The 16,588-nt window shown below is 38.7% G+C and overlaps 1 protein-coding gene across 1 annotated transcript in view; it reads left to right on the top strand.

Moving 5' to 3' along the window:
- CMSS1 (cms1 ribosomal small subunit homolog) overlaps positions 1-16,588 on the top strand; it is a 254,657-nt gene that overhangs the window by 100,560 nt on the left and 137,509 nt on the right. The gene's annotated exons all lie outside the window — the stretch shown is intronic.

The following is a 16,588-nucleotide window of genomic DNA, read 5'->3' on the forward strand; positions in this document are numbered from 1 at the left end:
GCAGCTTTAACATTAAAAAGTAACATTAATGTGTGTTTGGAATAGTATAGTTCAAACACTTTCTTTGTGTTGTTAAATATCCCCCACCCCCATCTCTGTACTGCCAAGGGTGCATTCAAAGGGAGTAATATCCGCATTTGGGGGGAAAGATGTGAACACCATAATAAAATAATAAAGCTGTCACACAAAAAAGGGGACAATAAATAAAACAGTACATCAGAGGGAACACATTTTTAAAAATCACAGAAAGTGAAGATTAAAGGCTTATTAAAACAAATAGGTCTTCAATCTACAGATCAGTGACTCGAGTAGGTCAGTGCAAGCTACTGAGGATCTTCAGATGTTCTCACGGGAGCTGCAGTCCAAAACAGAACATCTGAGGAGCCTCAACTGCCTACCCCTGACAACAGTGTTTGGTATAATGGGATGTACAATCTAATTCCACCATTTTAGAGCAAAAAATTCCACATTCTGTACAATACTTGGTGAATAAACCCTTTCCCATAAGCAAGACTGTGGCGCATGCATGAAGGTCTGTACAGCAAACCTCACTGGTTAGCCAGGATCATATAGGAAGATCCTGGTCCCCAGTCATTTGAGATTTTAAGGATGGAAGTAACATTTTCAGTTGAACCCAGAAACTGGCCAGTAGACAATGAAATTGCTGTATGAAGTTGCCAATGAAATATAATGCTTATTTGCCTGTTTTAACAACTGATTTTAATTTTGTGTGAGAAGAAACATTTTTTTCCTGAATTAGCTGAGCTACTGGTACTTTAAATTTTGAAGGAGGAAGATGGTAGTGGAAAAGAAGGCCAGAGATCATCTTGGTCAAATAAATAGGATTGAGGCCTTTGAATCTAAAGAGGGTCAAATATTCCCAGTGACAACCTGATTCAAATTAAACCCTAAGTAGAAAATAATGAAAATCTGTGAAGGAAACTGCCATCACAACAGTGTCCGGCATGCTCCTAAATCTCAGAATATTACCGCAATTCTCCCTTGTGTAGTTTCTTTCTTTTTTGAAAGGCTAGGATGACAAGCATTTCTGATATTTCTTATATTACTCTAACCATAAAACATGCATGGAATGTAGATCTGGAAAAGTGTTTTCCTGTATGTGTATACATGTTAAAAAATCTGGATTAAGTAGGTAGGAACTAGCCTGAATTAAATACTGTGCTATTATATTATTCCATCATTGGCAGGTGGTTTGTAATAGAAGGGTGTCTAATATAACTGTCTGACATGCTGGATAAGTTATCATGTCGCATGGTGATGGGGAAAAATAGTGCATTTTAGAAGTTGTTGTCTGTAGTGCTGACTGACTTTGGTTGACAATGCCATCTGTGCCTTAGGTTGACGAGTCACCAGGTGCTAAAAGTGGCAGGTAAAGGCAAATTTGCTTCTTTTCATACAGAAACAGTGAGCTTCTGCAGATAAACTTTTCACCCCATCCCCCTTGAAACTACTGTGCTTGCTTTCCAACTAAATTTCAAACATGTTCCAAAACATGGGATAAACATCTCCTCAGTGTGGTCAATATTGAGAGAAAGTTTTGTATGGCTGGTGTAACATATTTTGCTGCCTGAACCAAAAGGACACACACATGTTCCAAATACTGAAGTGAACTTGGATTAACTGTTGAATTTTACTTCAATACTGGCAACAAGAGAGAGTCCACCACCACACCTGAGAGTGGCAGCCTTTGTAGAGAGTGCAGGGGACAGGCCATGTATCACATTAAGCTTTGCCCTCTGGGACAGATGAATGGCTCAGGAGAAATGTCTGGGTACTTCTCCTGTTGTTGCCCCACATCATTACTCTGCATCTGAGGCTGAGGCAGTTGCCTCACTCTGTATAGTGGTCAGGCTAGTCCTGAAATTGGATACTAATGCTTCTGTAAAGGATCCATTCAACATAGGTCCAAAACACACTGCAGAAATAATCCAATTGAGACCACTTTAACTGCCCTGGCTCAGTGCTGGGGAATCCTGGGAATTGTAGTTTATTGTGGCACCAGAGCTATCTGATAGAGAAGGCTGAATGTCTCACAAAAGTACAGTTCCCATAATTGCCTAGCATTGAGCCAAAGTAGTTAAAGCATCTTGAACTAGATTATTTCTGCAGTGTATTTTGGACCATAGTTTTCTGTACTGTGTCTCACCTTTTGCATTGCCTCTCTGTGTCTTAGAAAATGCCACAGTTAAGGCCACTGATGCCCTATGGCTTAGGAGTGAGGTTTGGGAAGATAAGTTGCCTCTCCATGCTTAGATCATAGGTTGCTAGTATAAAAGTGGGCAAATTAAAGAATGCACAGGAGACATGATGTAAAGACCACATTGTAGCAAACATGAGGCCTTTGAGAAAAAAAGAAATGCATGTTCTCTGGGGAATTCTAGGGTTTGCAGAAGTAAAATCACAGAGCTGAGAAGGCCTTGTTATCTGTCTAATCCAGTGGTCCCCAAAATGTGCCCTTTAAGAGACGTTGAACTTTAGCTCCCAGAAGCCTCAGCCATGTTGGTCAATGGTCTGGGATTCTGGGAGCTGAAGTCCAAAATCCCTTAAAGAGCACAGTTTGGGAACCATTGGTCCAACCCCTGACTTGATGAAGGGATGATTTAAACAGGGGTTAAGAAACACACGTGGCAAAGAAATACCTCCACCCCACCTATTACTCAGTTGGAGATAGCTCCCCTAGTTTTAATGGTAGTGTAGAAGAAGGAGTTTCCCAGGTGTTGCTTGTCATGAAATCAGCTAACAAGCCACACTTGCTGAAACCCCTGCTACAAAACTATTACATGTAATTTTTTCACCTGCAACCATAGGAGCTACATTGTGCTATCTGTTGAAGAGAAAACTGGGGTATGACCAGTATGGCTTGGAAGTATCCTGGCATTGGTCAGGGTTGGCTAAATACTGACCAGGAGCGTTCCCAATCACAACATTGTGAGAAGGTTCCACTTGTAGTATTGTGTATAAAAGCTATTGGTGGCATATAAGGAGTGGCTAATATATATTTCATGGATTTTCTTCAAAAGAGATAATGAACTGCTCAAATGAGGGACAAGGTATTGGCTATCAGGCCTCAGTTTGAAAGAGTAGTTAATATGCGGTCCATGTTTTTTTGATGTACTGGGTGCTGCCAATTCACAACTCTAGCAATAATTAGAAGGAGAGATTATGAACTTGGTTTATCTTGAGATTTTTGTTTCAGTTTTTGTTAGGCTTTGTGACTCTTCTCATTGTATTCCCTTTAATTTGGCATTTTATTAATACTTTGAGGACATGAATGAAAGCTGTAATGGACATGTTGAAACTCCTCCAAAGGGATGTTTTATATTACACCAAACTTGGATGACTAATGCATCAGGCAGCTGGCTTTGTGGCCTGTTTTGGTTTAGCAGAGGGTGTAAAGTGGTAAGAAACACTGGTGTTTCTATGAAGCAAATAATTGATTCTTTAGAACCTCTGCTTTCTTCCCTTTTCTTTTTAAAGCAGGCCTCTATTTGTTGGGATTCTTTTGTAGTTTAATATTTTTGACAATTTAGGGTGAATGCATTTCAAAAGATGCTTCATGTGTTTCTCATTTTACCCATGCCACTGCCTTACATGGCTTGATTGAAAATATTCATCACCTCCTTAGCAAATCAGGTCTAGAATGGATCCACATAATTGTTTTTTCCAAATTATGTTTTATATTCTTCTTACAAGTGGAGATATTCAGTGTGAATTCAAATGAGATATTCTAGAATATGTTGTATTAAATATTTATTAGTATGGCATCATGTGCCATGTTTTAAAATCCATGGCACTGCAAGCTATATCAAGACAACTTTTTAATTTTTAAGTCTTATATTTTTTATCTTTCAAATACCACCAACATAAATGCAAGTTTTTTCAGAAGTGGGCTGGGGAAGGAGCCATAGCAGTTAGATGGAAAAGAATGCCCTCATTATGGTCCCCAATATGTTTCAGAAGTTTTCAGGCATAGTTTAACAAACAATAGCTTTCCTTAAAAACCTTCTTCTGTCTGAGAAATGTTTGTTTCAACTTAGCCCTTCCTCACTTGTAAAAAAGAAACCACAGTCCTTTGAATTGCCTGAGAACCACATCCTTAAAGGAAGATCAAAGGTCCCTGCTAATGTCTGATAAATAGGCCTGCTTGATCTTTCATGAATTCATGTCAGTGAAGAGTCATGCATTTACAGCCATCATCAGTGTCATTGAAACTTTAGTATGCATAGAACAGGGTTTTGTTTTTTTTAAGGGATGAGTTGGGGTAGAAAAATGAACATGTCCAAAAATTCCTGTTACAGTTCTCAAAGAAGTAAAAATACACCTGCAAACGTAAGCATGTATTGTAACATTTGTTGGAATAAATGTGTGAAAAGTGAGGGGGAGGGATCTGAATATGATGCTGAGATGGATGAGTCGCTGTTGTCAATACTGGTTGAACTTCCAATTATATATCTTTTGGGAGCTGACAATTATATTTTTACAGATCCAACAAAGACCATGAATACTATTGTATCTAGAGATGGATAAGACTTTTGTTTTGAGACTTTAAAAATAGTTTTTTTAAAAAAATCATAATTTGTGTCGTTTCTTTATATAAGGCACAAATAGAATTTGAGTTGGGGAGACATAATGCAGAGAAAATCGTTCCAAAGTGACAAGATTTATCACCTAGTCCAAAGCTAGAAGTGCTAAATATGAGATGGAATAGTTAGGTAGAGAAGAATCTTCTTTTTTCTGGAAAAAGCTGTGTTGAACTTGGCTGGTGTAAATGGAGAAGAACTTTAGTTTTACTTTTTTTAAAAAGAATATACTAAAATCCAAACATTTCTTCGTATATCTGACAGAAGTATTTTTTAAAAAATGAATATGGGAGAAAGCCAAAGTGATGGATTTCCCTTTCTCTAGTTGTAGAAAACACAGGGATAGATTGTTGACCATAAGGTGTAATCCAAAATCTGTCGTTTTGTAACATATAAGTGGAGCCAACCAATAAATTTTTGTGCTTTGGGCGGGGGGGGGGGGGGGGTTGGGTACAAAGAAGTATTTGCACATTATGGATTTTGGAATTTCCCTGGATCTGTTTCCAGGCTAATATTTCCTGTTAAACTTATCTCATGCTTACACGCATGCAGGAAAAGAAGTGGCTAGGAGTGTTGTGATAGAATCAAATATAAAAGAGAGAGGAAAGAGAAAGTTGGTCCCAGGTATAGACTTGAATGCAGATTATGCAGTTACTCTGGTGAAACTACAAAGTCTGATTGGTGCCTAAAAGTCTCCCCAAATCCCCCAGTATATGCTGCCTTGTATACTGATCAGAAATCTATACTTAGGACAAGGAGCAATTGTCAGAATAGACTATGGAGAAATAGGATAGTTCCCAATTGGCAAGGGGATCAGACAAGGCTGTATTCTATTATCTTACTTGTATGAAGAAAATATACGAAGAACAGCCTTGGACACAGAAGAAGGAAGAGTGAAGACAGGAGGAAGGAATACCAACAATCTAAGATATGTAGGTGATACCATACTACTAGCAGAAAACATCGTAGACTTGGAACAACTGCCAAGGAAGGTCAAGGAAGAAAGTTCAAAGGCAGTCTAACTGCTGAAAATAAAGAAAACAAAAATAATGACCATGGAAGATTTACATAAATTCAATCCAGACAATGAGGAAATCAAAATAGTAACAGAATCCCTATACCTTGGATCGAACATTGATCAGAACAGAGACTGCAGCCAAGAAATCAGAAGACGAATAGGAATGGGGAGGGCAGCTATGAAGGAACTAGGCAGGACCCTAAAGAGCAAAAGTATACAACTAAGCACTAAAATTAGAATCATTGTATTCCCCATCACCATGTAAGTATGCAAGAGCTGGACAGTGAAGAAAACAGATAAGAGGAAAATCAATGCATTTGAGATGTGGTGCTGGAGAAGAGTGCTGAGGGTACCATGGATGGCTAAAAAGACAAACATATGAGTCCTTGAACAGATCAAGCCTGAACTCTCCCTGGAAGCCAAAATGACCAAGTTGAGGCTGTCAAACTTTGGGCATATCATGAGAAGTCATGATTCATTAGAAAATGCAATAGTGCTAGAAAACATAAAGGGCAGAAGAAAGAGAGGATGGTCACAGACTGGATGGATAGACTCAAGCAGAGAGGTCACTGGCATGAATCTGCAGGACAAACACTGGAGGACAAGGGGTCTTAAAGATGTCTCATCCACAGGGTCGCCATGATTTGTGGTAGGCTCAAGGGTTGCTAACAACAACAAATGCTGGCTTGAGTTAGTTAGTTATAGTCACACCTACATATTCATGGATTCTGCATCCACAGATTCAACCATTAATGGCTTAAAAATATTTTTAAAAATGAAACAAAAAACCCTTGATTTTGCCATTTTATATAAGGAATATCATTTTACTAAGCGATTGTACATAATGAAACTAGAGGATCCACAAATGTTGGTATCCAGGGAGGTTCCTGGAACCAAACTTCATCAGAAACTAAGGGTCCACTGCACTTTATGTCTTATTCTATTCAAGGATCTCAGGATGGAACACAATAAAATTAACATAGGGACGAAACAGACCACCCCTTTGCGCTGCTTTCTGGATGGCTTGGTAGTGCGGTGTTTACATGCGGCATGTTCCCAAGCTGCTGGAAGCTGCCCGGCTGTTTAATGGGGACAGTTTCATAATGCTTCAGTGGTGTGGTGTTGAAATGCTGCACACTGCCAGAGCATCATAAAGCCAGCTTCCAGCCATGGCATAGGTGCAAAAGCCATCTTTTTTGCCATCCAAAAAAAGGAGTGGCTATTTGCTGCTCCTTTTTCTCGTGCTTCAAGGCGGATTTGGGACACAGCATTTGGTTGCCACGGCGCCAATTCGGCTTCCACTGGTCTATTTTGCACGTCAGTTTAAAACAAGATTGTTTTTCCTTCAGAAGCTCTCCATTTAAATTGGAAGCATGGCAGGTATCCGTCCCCCCCCCCCCCCCCGTTGTGGTATCACAGTTGTAGTATGTCTTTCCCAGACAGCATAACCTTGTTGCTGTGCATAGTTAGATGGCTATACATCCTGATCTTTCAGAGAACATTTGTCACTGGGTGTGCATCCTGAAATATGGCTTTTGTCTTTTCCATTTGTTTTGTTTTGACTATTTATATGACATTTTACTATTTATATAAACTTCTTTTCAGTTGTTTGTGGTGTCTTTTTCTTTTATATCAGTTGCTTTGCATCTTTTCTGCACAGAAATATGGAGTATGCATTTGTAAACCAAACCAAAGTAAGCTTTTAGAATTGCCCCATGTCTTACTACACAGATGGGGAAAGTGTGGTTCCCAACCCAATTTTGTGGCCGTCAAAGCTTGCCTGATGACCAACAAAACACCCCCAACCTATTTTTTTTAAAAAAAATTGGAGATGATTGTTCACTTGAAAACTTGCCAAAATGCTCTCATACTGTCCTTAAGTGGAACTGTTTGGGTCACCTGCCTCTCAGAATCCTTCAAATCCTGACTCTTGAAAAGAAAAGAGAAAAGAAAAGTCCAGCTAAAATGGTTCCAAGAAAGTTGTGTCACTTTTGGTCCACCAACATGGGACAGTGTGGACTGCAAGAAGTGGGTGATGTAGTTAATATACAGTTTAGAAATATGGATGCCTTCAGTTAGATGACTATTTGAATTGAGACTTGTGGGTATTGGTGCAGTTGGTTGTCACAATAAAGACGTCAATTTTCTATGGCTGAGGCCCTTTGGGGGCAAAATGAACAGCCAAAAACAAAAACATGGAAGTGGTAAGAAGTCCACTTTTGGCTTCATAAATCGGATATTTTTTAATACTAAACAGTGTAATCTATTTAAAAATTGAGTTGTTGCTCCAGGAAACTTCCAGGAAATGCAGCCCCCCTTTCTTTTTGACTAGTGGATTTGGAGATTTTAAAGGATGTAAAACTTCCTGGGGGAAGTGCAGGTACCCTATGACCACATTTTGCTCATCCCATGGAACTACCTTCCCTTGTTTCCTTATTATAAAATAATAAATAATAAAACTTTTATTTGTATACCGCTTTTCCTTCTGATCAAAGCGGTTCACACTGTGCCAGTTATACAAAGCAATACAATACATCAAGCAATACAGTACATTAGCAATTTCATCAACAATTTTACACAATTCAATACAAAATCTGGAGCCGCGTATAAAACTATTAGAGGCTATCAGTTGTGGTTGGACATCCTGATCTGGACAAGGGTATTCTATCTTTAAAGAGAATCAGGAGGGTATGCTTTCTGAAAAAGATAAGTTTTCAGTGCCTTCTTGAAGGCTTCCAAAGTGGAACAAAGTCAGATCTTTTCGGGAAGGGCATTCCAATGAGTGGGGACTGTCATCGTATAGGCTCTCTGATGAGTTGCTACTAATTTTACCCTGGGGTATTCAAGTAAATATGTCCCCGTTGTTTGTTTGCACCCAGTATTCTCTCTTGTCTCTCCCCACAAGCTAGAGAAATACTGTAACCAAAGTTTTGTTGTTTGCTTATTTCTATGGCTTTTCAAGGGAGAGAAATGAAAGTGTGAGGTTCAGCCACATTATTAAAGAATCTTAATGAGTTGGAAGGAACCAAAAGGGTTATCTAACCCCCTGCAATGCAAGAATACACAATTGAAGTATTCCTGAAAGTTTCCCATCAAACCTACTGTATGTTTAAATAACAAAGAAGGATAAAGTTCATCATCCTCTGAGGCAGTCAATTCCACAGTTGACTGGTTCTTATAGTGAAAAAGTTATTTGTAATGTTTAGGGGGAAAGATCACTGCAGAGGAAGGATTTCTAGATCCTATACTAAAGCCCATAACTCAGGATCCTAGAATGGGAATAAAAATAGTATTGGACATGTGTACTGCACAACAAGCGTCCCTGCATTTGACCACCACAAGCTCTTGCATACAGTATTGAGTAATGAAGGTTAAAATACCCTGTGCAGCCCAGGTACAGGGCTAAAAGTTGGCAGTCTCTTTGTTGTGTCTTCAAACGTCACCAAGCAATCTGTAAAGCAATTGTGCTACCATGCTAGACAGCTGAAGCTCTTGGCTAGGTGAACAGACGACTGTTCATTTGACCCTGTAGCCTTGCAGAATCACGTGCTATCACTCTGGCAGTGGTGGTGATGGGGTGTGTGTGTGTGTGTATTTTCCAGGTCCATTCTGCCCTCTTTCTAATTCTATGTGGGCTCCAATTTATATTATTGCCTATTATACAGTTTTATTCATGTGTGAAAGCCCCAGAGATTAAAACAGCCAATTAATGCATACAGTGCCAGAGCACACCTGACCAGATCTTAAAAATTTGAGTAATATCATGGTGTTCCATCTTTCAGTTTCATTCCTGTATTAATTGAACTTAGGTTCCTTTTCTCTCTTAAAATTGGGATTTGTCTGAGGCGCAACACTTCAGCCTAGATATAACTCAGCTTTGAAAGCTTAGCTAAACTCTAAATTCTTACTATTGTATAGGGCCCTATAAAAATAGTTTGGGGTCTTAGTCAGAACTATACTAATAAATGCAGTGTGCGGACTTTGAAAGCTATTAAGAACAGAATCCTCGTGAAGTTATATGGGCCACCTGTACAAGACGTAACTCTTTGGAGAGTTAAATCCCTCAATGGACCTGTGGAGGACTTGTAAGAAATAGCCTTGTCAAATGTGCAGCTGCCTTTTGAAGCACTTATTCTGGATCCTCCTTTTCCCCTAGCTGCTAGTTGTGCAGTGCAAGTATTTTTTGATTGGTGTAAGGAGTGGAAACCATTATGATTTAGAATCTGTTCGGACTTAAATTGAAAAACAAGTCACAAATTCAAATGAAGGACACTTGTTGTACCTTTGGGTGCAAACAGACTAGTTATCATGCTGTGGTTAGCCATCTGATGTCAGGTTGTTCAGTTTGAATATTTTATTTTATTGTATTTCGTAAAGTCCATATTGCTTTTGCTGAGGTTGCACTGAGTGATATTTAGAAAGGCTACATAAAGAGAGATGCTTACATTCCTTCTGTATGGCCAGTTCATTCTGTATGTTCATGGAATTCTGTATGTTCAGGGTATTATCTCACCTTCTATTTGAGATGAGATAGAAGGGCGCTAAGCATTATTTTAGTGGTAGTATGAAATACTTGTCCCAGTGTGGGCTGCTTGGGATGATTTTGTTGTCCTTTCAGATCTAAAAAGCTTCTTAATTTCCCAAGTCTTTTGGTCTTTAATTTAGCTATGCTGATTGTTTTTATCTTAAGTTCTTGTGCCCTTTTTAGACCCTATATTTTTCTGTGTTCTGGTTTATATAGAGTGTTTGCTAGATTCAAACAGAGTGCACATGATTCTAGAGAAGTAGGCAGTGTCTGTTGTGTTTTAAAAATTAATCCTATTGACATCCTTCCATGGGCAATCTTGGGGTGTTGAATTGAATCTTGGGGTTTTGAATTTCAGAACCTTCCTTCTTAAAGTTGGATTTGGATAGACATAATGTCAGTGGTTTGCCTCATCTTTCAGTTCTCCTTCTCCTTCCCATCTTTCTCAGTTTGGAGTAAACTGTGGTTCACATTTTTCCTGAAAATGAGTATTGCAAATTAGCTTTTATCCTTGTTTGTACAGTCCAAGCTTGCCTTAAACCAGAAAATGGAGGATGAAGTTGACACATGCAAAGGGAAGAGGAGTAGGGAGGATAGAGCGCAGGGTCCCATTCACACTACACAATTATGGGGTTCTAATTTCACTTTAACTAATATGGCTGCATCCTATGGAGTCCTGGACTTTGTAGTTGGGTGAGGCTCTAGAGCTCTCTGGCAGCAAATCTAAATGCCCCTCCCTAAACTGAAAATCCCAGGATTCCATAGGACAGAACCATGGCTGTTAAAGTGAAATAGTAGCTCTATAATTGTGTAGTGGGGATAGTGACCAGATGTTTATCCCAGAATGTTTATATAAGCTGAGCTTTGATTTGGTGTTGTCTACTACTACCAGAATTGAAAATGAACAACTACAGCAGGTCCAGGGACCAATTTTCAAAATTATGGGACTTCCAGGGGCTGAATGGGCTGCCAAAAATTTACCCAAAGTGAAAAACAAAACAAAACTGGAAGTGGTCAGATTTGGAAAACAGGATTTCTCCTATTACAGAATGTAGGAGAAGGAATGCTGCAACCTGTTGATAGGGTAAATTGCCTTTTGGGAGAAGCAATTTATCCCCTTACCCCTTTAGCCAGGAAAAAAATGGACTGGTCAGTCTGGAGGGGTCAAAGGCCACAAGGACAGCTTTGGAGGCCACATATGACCCTAGGTCAGCATTTGACCCCAGATGTTCTAAACCAGACAATTGGGTCTGCAGTCACCCCTCCTAACTGGCGAATCTGGGATACACATCTGTGAATATCTGCGGAGGTGATTTCCAATTATGCACACGCACAAGCCTCCGTTTTCGTGGGGGGGGGGTCCGGAAGGGATCCCCCATGAAAACGGAGGGCCAACTATATTTTCTCCTTTTGTTGTTGTTGTTGTTAACTAACCAAACTGATAGAATTCAAAAAGTAGTTTAGGTTTTTCTGTGAAACTTTTGGTAGCAAGTTGGTCCTGTGCCACCAGACAGATCGATTTTCGAATCCTTGTTAGCATCATGACTACAAGTTAACAGCTGTTCAGTGGAGAGAAAAGGTCAGTTTGCATTAGTGACTTTAGTGATACTTTATGCATAAACTTGGCAATTTGAGGCTGAGAAAAGATATGCTACCCTGGTTTCATATTTTTCATCGCTTTGCAGGAGATAGGACATGCTTTCACTGCTTTTGTACTAAATAATTCTTCAAAACCAATCTTCCATTGGTTTTATGTTGGAGGGGATACACTCTAGTCAGCAGTGGGGAATTTGATCACCAGGTGGGAATAATCTGGGTGCAATTAGTTGTTTAGGGGGCTAGTTCAATCATTGGCTGCAAGAGGATTCAGGATCCCCTCAACTGCTGTTCCAGTTGCTAGTTCCAAGTTGACAAGACCATTAAATCAATTACAACTCATCATTATCAACAACCACAGCATTTGGGAGTTTCCCCTGTTGATTATAAGATTTAGATTATTTCCAAGGTATTTGTCCAATTTTGTCCAATATTTCCAACCTTGGGCAATCTTCTAAATCATAATGTCTCTCAGTGTATATTAATAAATGCATATGATCCAAAGGTACTTCAGTGCATAGTTAACCTATAAAAATTGGCACCACAAGATGTACTGATGGCCACAATTTCAGAGGTTTGAGAAGCGTTTAAAAGCAAAACTAACTGGATTTATAGTTTTTTTTGTGGGTTTTTAGGGCCAGCATCTGTGGGTGGCATCTTCGGAGAATGACTGGATTTAGTATTTCTTTCACTTTAGGTAAAAAGGGGTTTAGAGAAATTTATAGAAATTAAAGCTATCATTGGCTGTGATGACTGTAAACTATCTCCAGGATGAGAGGCAGTATGCATTACCAGTTGCTGGTAGCATGAGGAGGAGGATGATCCTGTTGCACTTAAATCCTGCTTCCCATAGTTATTTGGCTGGCACTGTGGAAAAAGTATATTGGGCTACATAGGCCTTTGGTCTGACCTAATGAGATTCTTCATATGCCCTTACTGGTGACATTAAGAGCCAAGTTTGTGTTCCAGTGGCAGCTGACTTCCATAGCCTGTGTAAAAAAAAATGTAACATACCCTTGCTTGGGGCTGAGAATCAAAATATTTCAAGTAGGTGAGAATTTAAGATGTGAAGTTGAAGGCTTTCATGGCCGGAATCCATAGTTTTTTGTGGGGTTTTTTTGGGCTATGTGGCCATGTTCTGGAAGAGTTTATTCCTGACATTTCACTGGCATCTGTGGCTGGCATCTTCAGAGAATGCATTCTGAAGATGCCAGCCACAGATGCCAGTGAAATGTCAGGAATAAACTCTTATAGAACATTGCCACATAGCCTGAAAAACGCACAAAAAACTAATTTAAGATGTGATTTTTAGGTCTGATCTTCAGTGAATTCATCATCAGTAATTTTTTTATTATTTGTTTAGTCATTAATACTTTTATATTTATACAGATGATGATATATTGCATTGTACCACAATTTGCTCATACGTAAGGAACCAATGAATATAATATAATACTGTTCTTACTGACACTAATCATGCAGTGTAGTAAGTAGAACTAAAATAGCATTAACACCTTTGTCCTTTGTTGGCTTAGTAAGAAATTAAGTGTGGCTGTTCTAAAGTTTACACACTTACTGCAAATTTAACTGGCCTTCAAAAGTACTCATTTGGAACATGGAAAAAACATAATACAGATGGATTACCAGTTTCTAATTAATTGGTGAGTCTGCTGCTACCTTTAAAAATAATTAATTTATTGCACAGTATTACATTCTTTTTGTTCCCAGCTCTTAATTATTGTAATGCCATATAGCTAATTTTTATAGTTTTTATTCTTTGTATGACAAGTCACAGCTGCTACAGCTCATTATTTCCATTACAAATAGTGATTCATATTTCCATATGTAAGCAGGAGATCTCATGGTGCATGTGAAATTAAGCGATGTCACCACCATATAGAAGGAAATGCTTAAACTACATATGGATATAAGACATTACGTTGAAGAACATGTGTTTCCAATAGACTGTGGTGGCTTGAGGTCCTGTGCCTGTTTCCAAAGCATTTTTGTGCAAATGTTCTTTTGATAAATGTTATTAGACAGAGATAGTCCTGAAGAGTTTCTCTCAGTTGCAACCATCAGGTGATCCATTTGGCAAAATAAAATTTCTAAGCACCCTACATAGATACATTTTGGTCTTGTTTTGGAGAAGATCTACTGGATGAGAAGGCATTTTGTTGTTGTTTAATGTTATTTTTAATGCCTATCTGTACTTTCTGTACAGCTTGCCAAATAGGGTGTTATTTTACATTATATTACTACAGTTGAGGGCTTCCTGATAGAAACACAGCCCACTTTGATGTTTCAAATATAATTGAAGCATTTAACGTCTGTCAAGTGACAACTGAATGCTGGTGTTCAGTGTGTAACATCAAAGCATATGTGGGAGATATTTGTTAATTGTCCTGTTTGCCAAGCAGTGACCCTAACATGGTCCTAATTAATGTTCAGACTTGGGTGATGGTGGGGGGACGTATATTTTGTTTGCAGAGGCAGGACCCATTTTAAAGTTTTCAAATTTCAGGAATTATTTTATATTAAACAGATGTTTTGTATCAAAAAGATTTATCCTGGTACTTTGGAGACACATTTGCAAAACTTTGATGTATTTGGGGAAGTGTATTTCAGCCCCCCACCCTTTATTAATCACTATAAAGCTGTATTGTAGGAGGTCTAATGGAATAATGGGGGAAATGTACAATATTTCACAACTCTATGAGTTAGGTGGGAAAAAGAAAGAGACACCAGTGGCCACCCAGTTAGTTTCATAAGGATTTGAACCTGTTTCGTTCACGCAAACCCAGCCTTCTAGCTAAAACATAACAGGCTCTAATTTTACTACTTTTAGTTGTTGTTGTTTTTTAAAAAAATCTAATGAAGATAATGCTAGCAGTTTTTAAACGGGAGACTGTATTTATATCCTTCAGCATTTGAGATGGTGAGGGAGGATGCAGTGTAGGGTCCTGTCTTGCAGTCCAGATACAGCCATTTAGGTCTGAGCACCTATTGTTCCATTGGCGAAGTTTCTCTGGAGGCAATTATTGTGGAGAAAACAAGAAGACCTAGAAGGTGTCACATTAGAAGACACAGCAAACATGGCCCTTCTCTCCACTGTCTTACTAACTATCCACAATGGCAGAGATCTGCATGGGGTAATAATGAAATGACACAGAATAAGTTTTGCATGTGCAACATTCCAGATATAGTTCTTAGAATACCCAGTTAGGGATTAATGGAATAGTCATATCTCCAGTCCAAGTTAGTTTTATTTTTCTGATTTCATTCATTAAATGTCCCATCCATTTTCTGCCTCAATCGGAATTTTAAAAATTCCTGCATCAAAATTCCCATTTAAATATACTGGTTGAGTAGCCCTTATCTGGAATTCCAAAATCTGAAATACTCCAAAATTAAAAAATGTCCACATAGGTGGCTGAGATAGGGACACCTATGCTTTCTGATGGTTCAGTGTACACAAACTTTATTTCATGCACAAAATTATTTTAAAATATTGTGTATAAAATTATCTTAAAGCTGCGTGTATACATTGTATACAGAAAGATAAATGTCATGTTTAGAGTTGGTTCCCATCTGCAAGATATCTCATTGTGTATATGCAAATATTTCAAAAGTTTTAAAATCTTACATCCAAACCCCTTGCGGTTCTATGCGTTTTGGACAAGGGATCTTCAACTTATGTAGTAGTATTCAGAGTCATAAGAATCTGATTCAGTATAAAACGGTTTAAAGGAATCCTGTTAGAGACTAAATGAGGAAAAGACATTTCTAGCATAAACTTTCAAGGACTCCAGTCTATATGTTTTTTTCTTTCCACACCGCACCTTGACCCAGAGAAAAGCCTGGAATAATTGCATGAATAGAATCACTGGAAATCCAGTCCTACTCCTATGCAGTTTATTGAATAGCCGCTTGAGCTTGGACTCCTTGCCTGTCCTGGGCTTTCTGCTCCCAGCTGTTTCTGATATGCCATGGTAATTTTCTAGTACAGTCGGCCCTTCTTATACACAAATTGTTTATATACGGATTCAAGCATCAACGGTTTGAAAATGTTCAAAAAAAGTATAAATTTCAAATATCAAACCTTGATTTTCCATTTTTTATAAGGGACACCATTTTGCTATGTCATTATATTTAATGGGACTTGAGCATCCACAGATTTTGTTATACACGGAGGATCTTGGAACCAAACCCCAGCGTATAACAAGGGTCCACTGTAGAATAACCTTAAGAGTCACTGGAAATCCAGTGTCTCCATCCCTGCCCAGTTCCTCACAATGAAACTTTGGAAACTCTGGGTATCAAAATAGATAGGCCATGATGTGATTCTGTGTGAGGCAGCTCCTACTCACCAACTGTGACAAGTAAGACCTCGTATCAATCAGAGTGAGTGAAGGAGAATGTAGACAAGATTGTTGAGGTGGAAGTAAACATCTGCCCTTTTTTGCTCTAGTATTTCTAGTTGAAGTGCTTCTCTTATGGCAGTTGTTGTATTATGTTTTCCCTTTCTCCCTTTACCTGTTCTTGTGGGGGGGGGGAGGGGACAGACTTGGGCAGGGGAGGCAAAAGAAAAGTGTGGATGGAAAGGACCAGTGGAGAAGCTCAGAGGATGATGCAGCACATTGAAAGGTACAGGCATGTGGTAACTGAGAATGTGCCTGACATCATCCTTGCAAAATTTCAAAAGCCAATCCTATTTCTAGCTTTTAAGTTTTATTTTGATATTTCTACATTATATATATTACACACACACGCACACTAGAAGCATATGGACATGCAAAACAAATGTGGTCTTATATCGTTTTTGAAAATGAATCTATTGATGTTCTT

Source organism: Sceloporus occidentalis, unplaced genomic scaffold, assembly GCF_023333645.1.
Source record: "Sceloporus occidentalis isolate IW3139 unplaced genomic scaffold, rSceOcc1.0.p SCAF_2, whole genome shotgun sequence".
Taxonomy (NCBI): Eukaryota; Metazoa; Chordata; class Lepidosauria; order Squamata; family Phrynosomatidae; genus Sceloporus; species Sceloporus occidentalis.